This window comes from Ptiloglossa arizonensis, chromosome 1 (assembly GCF_051014685.1).
Source record: "Ptiloglossa arizonensis isolate GNS036 chromosome 1, iyPtiAriz1_principal, whole genome shotgun sequence".
NCBI classification, from domain to species: Eukaryota; Metazoa; Arthropoda; class Insecta; order Hymenoptera; family Colletidae; genus Ptiloglossa; species Ptiloglossa arizonensis.
In genome coordinates, this window is record NC_135048.1 from 29,380,368 (window position 1) to 29,396,417 (window position 16,050).

The 16,050-nt window shown below is 39.9% G+C and overlaps 1 protein-coding gene across 3 annotated transcripts in view; it reads left to right on the forward strand.

Moving 5' to 3' along the window:
* Window positions 1-16,050, forward strand: part of Cda5 (Chitin deacetylase-like 5) — a 136,851-nt gene that overhangs the window by 61,086 nt on the left and 59,715 nt on the right. The window contains exon 1 of one of the 3 annotated variants that reach the window (XM_076324221.1): window positions 10,749-10,830. The exons of the other annotated variants lie outside the window; for them this stretch is intronic. The gene's annotated coding sequence lies outside the window, so the exon portion shown is untranslated. Of the gene's footprint in view, window positions 1-10,748; window positions 10,831-16,050 lie in introns of those variants that run through there. 3 annotated transcript variants of the gene reach the window in all.

Below are 16,050 nucleotides of genomic sequence, written 5' to 3' on the forward strand. Positions count from 1 at the left end.
TTCGTAGTTCAAAGTGTTCGGAACATGGTCGTGTTTGTACTTGTTTTTATCGGGAAAATCTCGCCGATTCATTGATAATATTCTCGCGAAAATATGGATATATAAAAATTTTTATTTTTATCGGTGAATGACTCCTTCAGAGTTCGTGTTTCGAACGATACATCCGACGCTTCGGATCGAGGTGAAAAATCGATCTGTGCGATGAAGTAGCTGTCCTCCCTCGATATAAGTGCACCAACGGACCCGAACAGCGTCGTTATATCGAGGAATTACTGTATTCGCGTGTATTACTATTAATTGCGGGAACGGTAGCTGTGGTTAGTATCCAGTGACGGTAATAACCACCTGCGCAACTGTTAATTTCCATTCGTACAAACGGAACGGAATGAAACGGTAGCTGCTGCGCGACTTCTCGGGTAGAACCGCTTTCCATAGAAAGTCCCGTCCTTTGTTTTCCTAGAAGGCTGTCTAAGCGAGGAGACACCGAAAGAATCCGAGATCGCCCCGGTATTACGAATGACGAAACGCGCCGCCACGTGACATAACGATACCCGCGCGCCATTATGTCCGGGTCAGGAACCAGCTGCGCGACAGGGATCTGCATTTACCGACGCGACTGACCACGAAAGTAAAGAGTACGTTAACTTCCGCATAATTGTAACAAAATCGAACCGTAAGCGTACTCTCGGTTACCCAGAGAAAGTTGGGCAACTTTTCCCATTTCAGAAGTATTCCAATGTGGAAGAATAAATATTTTTACGGATTAAAAAAAAATATTTAATTAAGTAGGGGATCTTTTTCTATTTCAAAAGTACTCGAATGTGGAAGAATAAATATTTTTACGGATTAAAAAAAACATTTAATTCCACTATTCTCACAAAGGAAAATATATACGCGGTACAAACATATACAAGTTCAAGTACACGACTCTCGATAAATAAAAATAAATGTTTACTCCATCGTACGCGTGAAACATTTCTTGGAGTAGGATTAAATTAATAAAAATTACTAGTTTATATATTTTTCATTGTACCTTCTCGAGAATATTACCGCTAGACTGGTCAAGTTTCCCCGATGAAAACGAGTCCACGCACGGATCTATACGAACCTAGTGAGCGCCCAATGTTTTGACCGTTCAAGGTCATCCGCTATATTCGCCTCTTCTCGTAAATTCATCCTCACACTCTCACCTTTCCACATATATGGACCCTGTAAATGAAACTTTACATTTTCTCGCGACATCTTTTCAATCATTCGAGAAAAATTATTTCAGTTATCCGGGGATTATTGCACACCCTTCTCGTACACTCTGCGTCCCTTCTCTTCCCAAAGATCGTGACTGAGCGAAATGATAGACTTCGTGTGTCTCCTGGAACCGTTCACCTCATTACGTACCCCGTTCCCGCGCATAAAACTCGCGCGCGCGTGTGTTTCAATTCGTCGAGCGTTTACACGAGCGTGCAGCACACCGTGGCGGACATTGAGCGCGAAAAAGATAACGGTACGGCCAGCGATAGCGAGAGCGAGACCGTGCGCTTTCGAAACCTCGGACGCGGGAACATTCCCATGGAAAATGCGCTCAAACGTTTCGACCGGTAGCGGGCCACGCGGAGAATCCGTAATCGGTTGGTTCCGTCCAGAGAGTTCCGTTCGAATATTAAATCGTTCAAACGGTCCCAGTCTTTGTTCGAGAACACGTAAGGCTGAGCACGTACAGTTGCTCACGAAAGTATTCGAATGCTCCCGTGTCGAATTGTCAACGATTGAAATTCTCACGCTGAACCCGCATTTACGAAACAACACCACAACGAAAGGGAAAATACAATTCTTGAAAATGTATGGGTGAAATTTGAAAAATATCCTACCATGTACCCAAAACTGGTAAACATCTTTCGTGGATGTTACAAAAGTATTGAATTTTTTGCATATCAATCCTTACAACGGGTTTCCAAATTTTTGCCTCCGATTATTTTCGTTTTTCTATGTATATATACCGTAGAAAACTAAGAAATAAGACACACGTGTTTTTTTATATTGCTTTGCTTACATATTTAGGGGGTGAAACCACCAATTAATTTTCGTAAAATAATATACATCCAATATTTTCCCGCAATACGATTTCTTTACAAAATATAAAAATTATTAATCACAGAACAGTACTTCGCAGAATAATTAAGAAAATATTTATTAAATCTTCACCCTCGTTAAAGCACGGTTTATGAGCGGATAGTTAAAAAAATAAATATTCCTAGATTATTTTCCATATATTTGGCTACTTGAATCGACCAAAAAAAAAATGGCGATCAAATTTTTAAAATCGGCCAGCTTTTCGGGAGAAATGCTTCTTCACTGTGCGTCTCGTGGCCGTGTCTGGTCACTAGCAACCCGTTCCACTTGCCGCGAGATCATCGTGTCATTCCCGCGCAGTCTCGTTCCACTGAAACCGCGCGAAGTTTCGCAAAGTCGCGCGCAGTTTCGAGGCGCGTGTAGGAACGCTGAAAAAGGTTAGGACGCGACAGCAGCGCCACCATCGTGGGCCGCGCGCGCGCTCTCAATGGGAAAACCGAGCGCACACGAATTTACGACCGATTCTCGGGAAGATTTACGAGATAGTCGTTATTGTTTAGCGGTTTCGCCCCGATGGAAGCGTGTAACGGGCTCGTATCGTGCCCGCGGATCGATATTCGCATACGTCGCGGGTAAATTGAAAGCCGAACGCGAGATAACGACGCGAGAAGGAGCGAGGAGGAGAGGGGTGGGGAGGTGGGGGGGGGGGGGGGGGGGGGGGGGGTTACACCGCAAATTCATGCAAATTATTATCGCGGGAAATTCACGGAGCGATGGTGCGTGTCCCAGCTTTTGTCTTCGATGGAGCGAACGAAACGTAAAATCGTAACGCGGACGACCGTGTGGGAACCGGTCTCAGGAAATTTTGAAACGTGCAAACGGGGCTGTCCCGCGCACGTTCGTCGCGCCTTTCTAACGCGCGTTGGCTGCGCGCGCAACCGTCGCCGGCAAAGGTGAGACACGTTGCGCCGGCGCACACCCCCTAGCGACTGCGTAACCTTCACGGTCGATCGGTACATTTCCACGGTTGTTCGCGTTTTCCACGGAATCGGTCGCGGGGGGTCGAGGTTGGAATGCTGGCGTGAAAAAATATCTCTCTGAACTCGACCGATGGAAATACTCTGTATTCGAGTGCACGAGTACTCGGGGAATTCGAATGTGTCGGGTATTGATCGTTTAGTTATTATCAGTCTTTGAATGTTGTTGGACTATGAATAGATGTCAAAGTGATTCGAATAAATGCTAGTTTCTACGGAAAATTATTAACAGATGGAGTCTTAGTCGATAGGTATGTGTTAACTTCCACCGAAGGGGACCAAAGTGTGACGATCGAAAGCTTTGAATTTATTAAGCATCGTTACGAATCGAATTCTTTGTGTTTACTGTTGTTTCTTAATTTTATTTGATTTAGTAATACACGAATAATGGTAATAGGTTACTTGAGTATTCGAACAATGACAATAGAATACTCGAGTATTCGAACAACGATAATAGAATACTCGAGTATTCGAACAACGATAATATAATACTCAAGTATTCGAATAATGATAATAAGATACTCGAGTATTCGAACAACTATAATAAAGTATTCAAGAATTCGAACAACGATAATAGAATACTCGAGCATTCGGACAACGATAATAGAATACTCGAGTATTCGAAAAACGACAATAGAATACTCGAGTATTCGAACAACTATAATAGAATACTCGAGTATTCGAACAACTATAATAAAGTATTCAAGAATTCGAACAACGATAATAGAATACTCGAGCATTCGGACAACGACAATAGAATACTCGAGTATTCGAACAACTATAATAAAGTATTCAAGAATTCGAACAACGATAATAGAATACTCGAGTATTCGAACAACGATAATAGAATACTCGAATATTCAAACGACGACAATATAATACTCGAGTATTCGAATAACATAAATAGAATACTCGAGTATTCGAACAACAATAATAAAGTACCCGAGTACTATCCAGAGATCCTAAGTTACCAATGAGTCCGATTAGTCACTCCACAATTACCTACATTGTCTGAACCGACCGACTCGACCACAACTCCATCGAGCAACGAACCCACGACGACTGAGGATTCGAATATTGAATTATTCAAATAGCCTCGAGCCCCGCGTCAAACAACAGTCGAATCGTAAACGAGAGAAGACCTCTCGTTCCCGGAACAATGGACACGATGCGCCCTCGCGCAATCCGTAAGAATTACCGCGCGTTTTGTTTCTACCTCTCAGCAACCGTGTCGGGCATTTAGCGGAAGTCTACGAACCCACGCGCGAACCTTTGTTTTCGTACTTTCTTTCGCACTCTCTCCGTGTCGTCGCAACATTCTCCCCGAATTGTTGCGGTCTGACGCAACGGGCCGCCCGATACCGATCTCACGGTACGGTAATTAATCGCGTGCTCGTTTGGAACGGAATAATCGTGGCTAACGAACCAAACGGTCTGGCCATCTGCTGTTCAGCGGCAAGTGGCTGCCACGAATACACGGTTGAAAATCGCAAATTGGTAGCTCCGATCGTGCGCGAACTGCTTTCTTTCCACGCTTGTACGCTATCATCGCGATAACAGCACAGCCCCACGTGTTTACAACGCCGCGATCGGTGGCTTTCAATTAAACGCGCAGGCGCCGACAGGTTGCCCATTTGGCGATTCCCGTTCACATGCATCGCTAACAGAGTCTTCCGCGTATAATGCAACAGGTAACTTTTTGTTCGTACTTACCCAACAATCGGTTTCGCGGTTCAGTTTTTTTTTTTTTTTTTTTTTTATATAGACAGAACGGTTCTCAGGCGATTCTGTGAATGATTCTCAATGAACGATGTCGTTGGAAAACATTCCTGTCGGGAAGGCGTGGGAAAACTGTTAGGGAAATTTGTCACGTGTCCATGTGGGTTGGTACGGTTCTGGACCTTGAAACGAGTAGTTTTGGATTGCGATCAGGGTTTGGAGGAAACTTCTCTAACGTATCTTGAATGGAAATAGAATTTACGTATAGACGGTGAAGTGTACTTGAATTATTCTGATGCTCAGAATATTATCAGATACTCGAACACTAGCGATTCGAGTACTCGGCGAATATAAATTGGATACTGTCGAATACCATACGAATACTTGATTGATCGATAAAATTTGCAGTGCCCTCTACGCTATTCGAATACTACGAATACTATCGGAAACTCAAAGTATGTAATTCGAATACTCAAAGTATACAATTCGAATATCATTCGAATACTTAGAAAATATTGTATAATTCGAATACCATTCGAATACTCAGAGTATACAATTCGAATATCATTCGAATATTTTAATACTCGAGTACGATATTCGAATACTACGAATACTATCGGATACTCAGAGTATATAATTCGAATACCATTCAAATATTTTAATACTCGAGTACGGTAATATGTTCAATTCCTTCTAACTCCGACGAAAGATACTCTTATATAAAACAATATTCAGATATAATTTGAATGCTATACGAATACTCGAGTAAGCGGTGAAGTTTACGAAAGAACGATGAACTCAAGGAACCGTTATACTCGAATTCACTGTACTCAAATACTACGAATATTCAGATACCGAACATCACTTACCCGAATATCATTCGATAGTATCTAAACTGTACTCTTCCACTATTGGATTCGTCAAAGCGTTCGAATACTCGAATACAGCTACTCTCGAATACTGTAACTGTACTCTTCCACTATTGAATTCGTCAAAGTGTTCGAATACTCGAATACAGCTGCTCTCGAATATTCTAACTGTACTCTTCCACTATTGAATTCATTAAAGTGTTCGAATACTCGAATGCAGCTACTCTCGAATACTCAAACTGTACTCTTCCACTATTGAATTCATTAAAGTGTTCGAATACTCGAATACAGCTACTCTCGAATACTCAAACTGTACTCTTCCACTATTGCATTCGTCAAAGTGTCCAAATACTCAAATACAGCAAAAATCCACCTAACCCAATCCCAGTTCAACCATCAATACATTGAAAGAACTCCATATCTGTTTCGAAGAACCACCCGGTTTCGATCTCTTGGCACACCTTGCTTTCGTCACCTAAGTGGTTAACGAGAACTTAGTCACGTATCTACATATCATCATAATTTTCTCTTCCTCGTGTCGATGAATCGAGCCCGCTTTCACGTTCCGTACGATATGTGAGTCCGAAGGTTAAGGACCCGTTGTCGAGTATTTCGCGAGTCAACCTTCGATCCACTCCGCATCTTCGAAACAAGTGGGAGGGTGGGGGAGAGGAGAGGCCCTCCTCGCGATATTTCACCGCGATCTGAGCGTAAAGCGACCAACTTGGTGGAGAGGATCGTGGGATCGAGCCACGAATGCCAAGGAGGTCGAGGTGGCTTTAGTAATCTTCAGGGACCCGGTGAATCGTGAGTGGGTGTTCCCAGGTGATCCGCAGGGTGCAGAGCCTAGGCGAGGGGCGTTCACCGGTTGCGCTATGTGCACGGCTGGCGTATGTATCGGTGAAAAGGAGGCTGCAGTCTCGTGAACAAAACGCGATCTCCCAGATCCGTCTTTCTCATAAATGGGCGATTAATCACGGCTAAAAGGGTAAACGGAACGACGCGCAGCCAATCCCACGCCGGTTGTAAAATTTCCGTTCCCGTAAAATATGCTCACAGAAGTTCTGTAACGGAGCGAGGCCCGCGTACATCGGAATGAATCACGCTCGCGAGCTCCCTTTACCCTTTCGCTCGCCGAGTGGATTAAATTTATCAATTTTACATCTTCCGAACCGGAGTCGCGAGCAACTTTACATCCTCCGGAACGGAGACCGATTCTACACACCTCGAAGCCGAGTGAAAATCAATTTTACGCGTACGCGTCTTTGAAATATCATTTTTTGAAATTTAATTTCTTGAAATATAATTTCTTGAAATATAATTTTTTGAAATATAATTTCTTGAAATATAATTTTTTGAAATATAATTTCTTGAAATATAATTTCTTGAAATATAATTTCTTGAAATATAATTTTTTGAAATATAATTTCTTGAAATATAATTTTTTGAAATATAATTTCTTGAAATATAATTTTTTGAAATATAATTTCTTGAAATATAATTTTTTGAAATATAATTTCTTGAAATATAATTTTTTGAAATATAATTTCTTGAAATATAATTTTTTGAAATATAATTTCTTGAAATATAATTTTTTGAAATATAATTTCTTGAAATATAATTTTTTGAAGTATAATTTCTTGAAATATAATTTTTTGAAATATAATTTCTTGAAATATAATTTCTTGAAATATAATTTCTTGAAATATAATTTCTTGAAATATAAATTTTCAAATATAATTTTTTCAAATATGATTTCTATACATTTATAATACTCTACAGTATATTTTCTCACAATTTTGTTTTACATTTACCATTACTTTCTACCAGAGAAGAGTCCAGAATCGTAAAGTGATATTATTTTGTAATTCTTTTTTTTTTGGAAATTTACCATAATTCTCTACCGAAGAATTTCGAATTGTAGAGTTCGTTATTAGAAAATCGTAATTGTATATAAAGAAAATTTATTTTATACGTTCCTCCTCTCGTTTCCGTGGTTCCCGCGCGGATCTCCGGTTCACGAGTGTAATCTTTCCTTTTTAACACCGTTCAACCCGACGTTCTAATCGGGCAGCTCGCACGTGGGAACCGATCGTTTGAAGCTCCTCGAAGGATTACGCGGTTGTATCGATTACGTTCATAGGAGGAGCGACGAAACGGTAGTCGAGCGGCTCCACGAGCTTTACTTTCACGCTCGCGCGGTCTCCGCTCGCGTCGGTTAACAAGTGCTCGAAAGCCCACGTTGATCTACGCCTGTCGATCTCGTGATACGCGTGAAAGGAACCCGTGTTTTGGTTTTATTGTTAACACGTCGAAGAGTTTACGTAGCGACCCCAATTATTGGCCCCGTTGGTCGTTAATCGATGGATCTCCGTCGAGAGATAGACGATTACGCGATCGTCCGATGGAAACCACCTTCGTGGCTACGGCGAAAGTCTACCTCGCTTGACTCGCTCCTAAATTACGATCGAGCACGTTCTTTTATCTCGACGCCCGCCCGTTACGAAACCGCTCTCGTCTAATTCCTACAGATTTATATTAACGGCCGTCCACGAGCGTGCAATAATGTTGATTCCTTGTTCGGTTCCGTTGCACCTTAGAGAAATGACTCACACCGAACGATCCGAGCGGGCCGCAGCTTACAAAATAGGTTTAAAAGCGTTCGCACGGCGTTGGGATATTTTTCTGCTTTCGGCCGGGATTTAAGGTTGGGCCGGAAAGTGGTTGAACTTTCGAGTATTCGAGTGTTTTAACACCGGTGGGTCGGGTGTTCCGCGAATGTTATCCGAGTACTCGAGTAATCGAGTTGTATACGAGTACTGTTCGAATATGAACCGAATACTCGAGTATTGGAGTGGTTTACGAGTACTATTCGTAACGTGAGTATTCGAATTGTAACCAAGTACTATTCGAATATAATCCGAATACTCGATTATTCAAGTGGTATACGAATACTGTTTGAATATAATCCGAATACTCGAATATTCGAGTGGTATACGAGTACTGTTCGAATATGATCCGAATACGTGAGTATTCGAATTGTAACCAAGTACTATGCAAATATAATCCGAATACTCGAATATTCGAGTGGTATACGAGTACTGTTCGAATATGATCCGAATACTCGAATATTCGAGTGGTATACGAGTACTGTTCGAATATGATCCGAATACGTGAGTATTTGAATTGTAACCAAGTATTATTCGAATATGATCCAAATACTCGAGTATTCGAGTGGTATCGGAGTACTATTCTAATATGATCTGAATACTCGAGTATTCGAATTTTAACCGGGTACTATTCGAATATGATCCAAAAACTCGAATATTCGAGTAGTATTCGAGTACTGTTCGAATATGATTCAAATACTCGACTATAAGAGTACCATTCGAATATTAGACCACTTGGAATACTCGATTGTTTGAGTACCGCTCGAATACTTGAATATATCCCTTACACTTCTCTCTAAAAGTACTGGAACACACTGTACTATGTGAAACGTAATCATCGATCCGGCATAATTAATACTACTATTAGGAAAATTATATACCAGAATACAAATATTCGAGGTTTGTATAGTTAGTGAACCCATTTACTGAAAACGCATGCTACGTTCACCCGATGTTCCTTAAATGCAAAAAGACCTAAACGTTTACATTAATTGCAGAATCATACAGTAATAAAAAAAAGTCGGTAGATATCTGAACCGGAAGAAAGTTTAATTTTATTACACCCAAGTGGTGAGATTTTTATTACAACGTGTAGTTAATATATTCCTTACACTCCTGATTAACGAACAAGGTAATAATTTTAAAAGCTAATAACTTCCTCGTAATTCATCGGTTTTATTTCAATTTTTACGAGTGTCGTCATACTATACTTCCAATATGTGCAAGGATAGTGTACGTCCTTGCACATATTACACACATCCTTATCTATTTAAATACCAACAAAAGTCACCTTTCTCCATTATTTCTTTCCCCAAAGAACTATTTCTACGAATGTCTTCATGTCTCCAAATGCTAGTGTACGTCCTTGCACACATCCTTATTTATTTATTAAATACCAACTAAAGTCACCTTTCCCCAATTTTTCTTTCCACAAAGAATTATTTCTACCAGTGTCTTCATGCCTCCAAATACTAGTATATGTTCTTGTACATATTGCATACATTTCTATATATTTAGATACCAACAAAGGTCACCTTTCTCCAATTTTTCTTTCCACAAAGAATTATTTCTACCAGTGTCTTCATGTCCCCAAACGCTAGTGTACATCCTTGCACACATCCCAATCTATTTAGATACAAACAAAAGTCACCTTTCTCCAATTTTTCTTACCAGAAATAGCTACACAGAGATCGGTTCGACTCGGATCAACCTTTCAAACTCACATTGTACGCCAGCCTGGTATCCTATACAGAAAGAAACCCAACGAACGACTCTTCCACTCTCGGGTCAGACGTTCTACTCAGCCTTCGTAAGACCACAGTACCACAGTACCGTGGACGTTTATTCCCGTTGCGAACAGGATATCGCCCCATTGGCACGCGGTATTTGCGTTCACAGGTATTTGCACGGTGTTGACGTCGGTTGGCAAAAGAAATTAATAAACGAAAAAGGTGCAACAAAGAAACATGGTGCACGTGCGAATAATTAATCACGTCCTACATTGAACGTCCTCAACCCACCCCCGCTGTTCCCCGGGTGAATGGTGTACCACCAGGAAACGAACGATCGACCTCGAGCGATCGTCGCCTCTTTCGGGCGGACGCGTCTTTTCACTTTTAAGGCCACGTCCAGCTGGACGTGGCACCGTTACACGATTGCATTCACACACCGAGACGCCAGTCTAGAAACACACCGGCTCGCTTGACCAAGAAGCCCGCCGCGGCCTTGCAAACTCTCTTTCACCGGAGGATTCTCGGTTTGCGGCCGATTCGAGCAGGGAATCCCCTCGAACTGGCTAGAAAACAGTTTCCATGAACGCGATGGCACAACCGCCGAGGCCGACTCGTCTATCGCGATTCGTTAATACCAGCGGGACGTTGGATACGAACGATGCGTGTCGTTTGCATTTTGTCAAGGCGTCCCGACGAGACTGATACTCTTCGTTGATTTTGTAAATAATTCAACGGGGTAAGGAGCTAAGTTTGTGATTGGCAATCTTTGTTAGAGAGTGTGTCAGAGGTGAAGACGTAGGACAGTGAACACTTCTGGAGAAATAAGTAGAAATTTTGTTTTGGAGCAACGATAATGATTTGTCGATTTGTCGATTTGTCGATTTGTCATTGTTGATTTTATAAATGTTTCCTTGGGTATTGAGCAATCTTTATTGTGGGGTATGCCAAAGGTGAAAACCTAAGACAGTGAACACTTCTGGAGATATAATTAGAAATTTTGTTCTGGAGCAACGATAACGATTTGTCGATTTGTCGATTTGTCATTGTTGATTTTATAAATGTTTCCTTGGGTATCGAGCAATCTTTATTGTGGAGTATGCCAAAGGTGAAAACCTAAGACAGTGAACACTTCTGGAGATATAATTAGAAATTTTGTTCTGGAGCAACGATAACGATTTGTCGATTTGTCGATTTGTCGATTTGTCATTGTTGATTTTATAAAAATTTTCTTGGGTATCGAACAATTTTTATTGTGAAGTATGCTGAAGGTGAAAACCTAAGACAGTGAAAAATTCTGCAGAAATAATTAAATAGAAATTTTGTTTAGGAGCAATGATACCGATTTGTCGATTTGTTATTGTTGATTTTACAAAAATTTCCTTGGATATCGAACAATCTTTATTGTGGAGTATAGTGAAGATGAAAACCTAAAACAGTGAAGACTTCTGTATCTCTAGTCCTCTTTAGTACTGCTGGATAAACATGGAATAGAATAACAATGTGTATCTTGATTGCGTATAAAATATTTCAGAACGTGTAAAAGTTAAAATACTTAGAGAAATAATTAGAAATTTTGTTCAGACGCAACGACACAGATTTGTCGATTTGTCATTGTTGATTTTACAAAAATTTCCCTGGGTGTCCATCTAAGTCTGTGACGAGCTAACTTCGTTATGGAGTATGGCAAAATTGAAAACCTAACACAGTAGTCTACTACTGAATAAACGTCAAATAAGATGATAATATCTTGACGGTTTTAAAATCTTTGGTACTACTGTATAAATGTCAAATAAGATAACAATATCTTGAGTATATTTAAAATCTTTGATATCACTGTATAAATGTTAAATAAGATAACAATATCTCGAGTGTGTTTAAAATCTTTGGTACTACTGAATAAGCGTCAAATAAGATAACAATATCTTGAGTATATTTAAAATCTTTGGTACCACTTTATAAACGTCAAATAAGATAACAATATCTTGAGTATATTTAAAATCTTTGGTACCACTGAATAAACCTCAAATAAGATAACAATACCTTAAGTGTGTTTAAAATCATTTCGAGCTCGTAAAAATAAAAATACATCTTCCGCTGCGAACTTCCACCGTGGAACACCATAGAAAACCACAGTCGCACGATTTAAGGCCCCCTTGCTTCCCCCCTGTGTATTCCTCCCCCCGTTGAGGGTTTGTAATTTCAAAAGTCGAAGAATTCATTCCCAGAACTTGTTCAACTACACTTCGAAGAGTATTTGATAAATAATTCCTTCTATATAAATTCTATATAAATGTTCACTCTCTTCGTTACTCAATCAACTGTTCCAAGTCAGTCGATAACTAATGATTCATAAGTAACTAACTATTCATAGAATAGCTATTCGAAGTCTCTTCTTTCGAGTCAACAAATCACCTAAACTCTAAAATATTTCAACTAACTATTCATAGAACAGCTATTCGAAGTCTTCTTTCGAGTCAACAAATCACCTAAACTCTAAAATATTTCAACTAACTATTCATAGAACAGCTATTCGAAGTCTTCTTTCGAGTCAACAAATCACCCAAATCACCTAACTTCAAAAATATTTCAACTAACTATTCATAGAACAGCTATTCGAAGTCTTCTTTCGAGTCAACAAATCACCCAAATCACCTAAACTCTAAAATATTTCAACTAACTATTCATAGAACAGCTATTCGAAGTCTTCTTTCGAGTCAACAAATCACCCAAATCACCTAACCTCAAAAATATTTCAACTAACTATTCATAGAACAGCTATTCGAAGTCTTCTTTCGAGTCAACAAATCACCCAAATCACCTAACCTCAAAAATATTTCAACTAACTATTCATAGAACAGCTATTCGAAGTCTTCTTTCGAGTCAACAAATCACCCAAATCACCTAACCTCAAAAATATTTCAACTAACTATTCATAGAACAGCTATTCGAAGTCTTCTTTCGAGTCAACAAATCACCCAAATCACCTAACTTCAAAAATATTTCAACTAACTATTCATAGAACAGCTATTCGAAGTCTTCTTTCGAGTCAACAAATCACCTAAATCACCTAACCTCAAAAATATTTCTATCTTTCGATCCTCGCGAATTTTTCCTCTCTCGTCGATGAAAAGAAAAAGAAAAAAAAAAGAAAAACGCAAGCGTTACGAAAGCGGGGGACGCGTACCATAACGCACAATGACCAAGATAACTGTATCGCTTTCGAGAGAAATCCCCCTAAGAAAGTTTTCCTCGGTGCGCGTAATTGGTCCACGCGAGTCCGTTAACTGGGTCGCGCGTTACTCGCGGTTGTCACGTATCATCTCGCTTCGGTTGCGAAACGCAGATTACGAATTTAATTGCCGGTCGGCTGATACGATTCGCGTTGGAACGTCTCATTACGTGTTTGTGTCCGCTGTCGTCCTCGTTGCTCGCGCGATTATTGTTGTTAAATCCCCCAAGAACAACGTTTCCACCTTTCACTGCCGCGCGGTAGGTAGCGTTTGATTCGTCGCCTAAACCGTACACATCGTACGGTACGTCTATTGCGTAAATCGCATTACGCATCCAGCGATCATTAGCATATGCAACGTCCAACGCGCGCCGATGCAGCACCCGCGATGCACATTGGTGCGCCGCGTCGTTTTCTCGCTTTTCCACCGAGCCCGAGGTCGTTCTTCCTCGTTTAATAACGAGTAAAGGTCGAGCCACGGATGTTTCACCGAATCCACCGTTTCCACTTTGTTACCGTTGCCCAATCCCTCGATCGTTATCGCCCGTCCTTCTTGGACAGGGAGATCTCTCGATCTTCGAAGGATGTCCGCGTCACGGGAAGGTTAGAAGAGAGGCACGTTGTTGCGTCAGACGATTTGATTCACCGTAAATAATCGAACTCGTTCTCAAAATTGGGAAACAATGGACGAACAAACACTTTTTCAAATAATTTCCCCGATCACCTTCCAATTATTTCGAATATTTCTACGACTCGAAGAATCGCGATCCAGGATCAAATATAAATAATTAAATATTAAATAATAGAATATAAAATATAAATAAGTGTCAAATATAAATAATTGAACTAAGTACAAAATTTAGAAAGGTGAACGATCGAAAGTTTTGGTAGAATATCTCGTGTACTGGAATATTGTTTCTTTTCAATTTTTTTTTTTTTTTTCATTCGGGGAATCGAACTTGTTCTCAAAATTGGGAAACACTGCATCAACGAACATTTTTTCAAATAATTTCCCCGATCACCTTCGAATTATTTCGAATATTTCTACGACTCGAAGAATCGCGATCCAGAATCAAATATAAATAATTAAATATTAAATAATGAAATATAAAATGTAAATAAGTATCAAATATTAATAATTGCACTAAGTACAATATTTAGAAAGGCGAAAGTTTTTTCTCGTGTATCGGAATATTATTTCCTTTTAATTTTTTTTTTTTTCTTTTTTTTTTCCATTCGAGGAATCGAGAGTCGGATGAAATAACGTATATTTTCTTGGAGATTTTCAGCGCATCGTGATTCAAGATATCGCGTAGAACGCCGAGTTTGTTTCTATAGGACGAAACGAAATGTTGGGGTGCAATGGGTGCCACGGTAATCACTACGGTTACGACTCGACGCTCCACTTAAGCTCGGAATCGATTCTCGAAGTCACGCGAGGAAAGTTGAAAACCGTTACCGGGAACAGATATTCGTCGAGCTTCCCAGGGCCCGTGGGTGAACGAGTACCCATCAAACCGAGGCGGAAACGATTTTCCTCTTAATTTATCGCCAAACGAACAGATTGGTCATTTTGTTGCTCGAGCAAAGTGTAGACCTTTCGATCGAGATACCTCGATTCGGAGGTACTATCCTTCTTTCTTTACCGTGAACGGAAGTGTATCGAACGAGCCGCATAAATATTCAAGATTTACGAGATCGCCGAGAAAATGACAGCGAAATACCGCGACTGTTCCCAACAGGACTGAAACTACTTGAAAAATATTCTATTCGAGTACTTTATCGGTAGCCGAAAGCTTCTGACGAACTTCGAGTATTATTATTCGAATACTGTGAATAAACTTCGACTATTATTATTCGAATACTGTGAATAAACTTCGAGTATTATTATTTGAATACTGTGAATAAACTTCGAGTATTATTATTCAAATAGTGTGAATTAACTTCGAGTATTATTATTCGAATACTGTGAATAAACTTCGAGTATTATTATTCGAATACTGTGAATAAACTTTGAGTATTATTATTCGAGTGCTATGAGTACATTTCGAATATTATTATTTGAACGTTATGAATAAACTACGGACATTGTTATGCGAATTTTTATATTAGAATACTGTTCGGAGAAGGAGAAATTTGTACACCAACAGTATCTGAATAATACTAGAAATAACCAGATACATAATCGGTGTAATAAGTATTTGAATACTCAGATACTGGAATATTATTTAACGAAAGGAAGTACTCGACTACAAAAATATTTGAATACTCAGGTACTGGAATACTATTCGAATATTATACCAAGTATTTCTCCAATTTCTCAAGACTATGTTTTTCATCGTGGAATGTTATAAAATATATCAATTTTCCATAAACCTCGTAAAACATCGAAAATCATTTTTATCCCTATTTTGTAAAGTCTGCACAGTACGGTTCGATTTTCCATTGACGAAAGGAAGTACTTGAGTACAAAAATATTCGAATACTCGAGTACAAAAATATTCGAATACTCGGGTACTCGAATAGTATTCGAATACACGAATACGCAAAAAATTTGACAAGTATTCGCAGCCCTGGTCTCCGATCCGCCGTAAAACGCTTCGAAAATAATAGGCCGCGCAAATCGGTCCGCTCGTGCGCGCGCGTGCGCGCGTTGCGCAACAGGAAAGTCTGGCAATGAAACTGGAAGCGAATCGACCGCGTTCTCCATCTTCAAACGACTCGCCG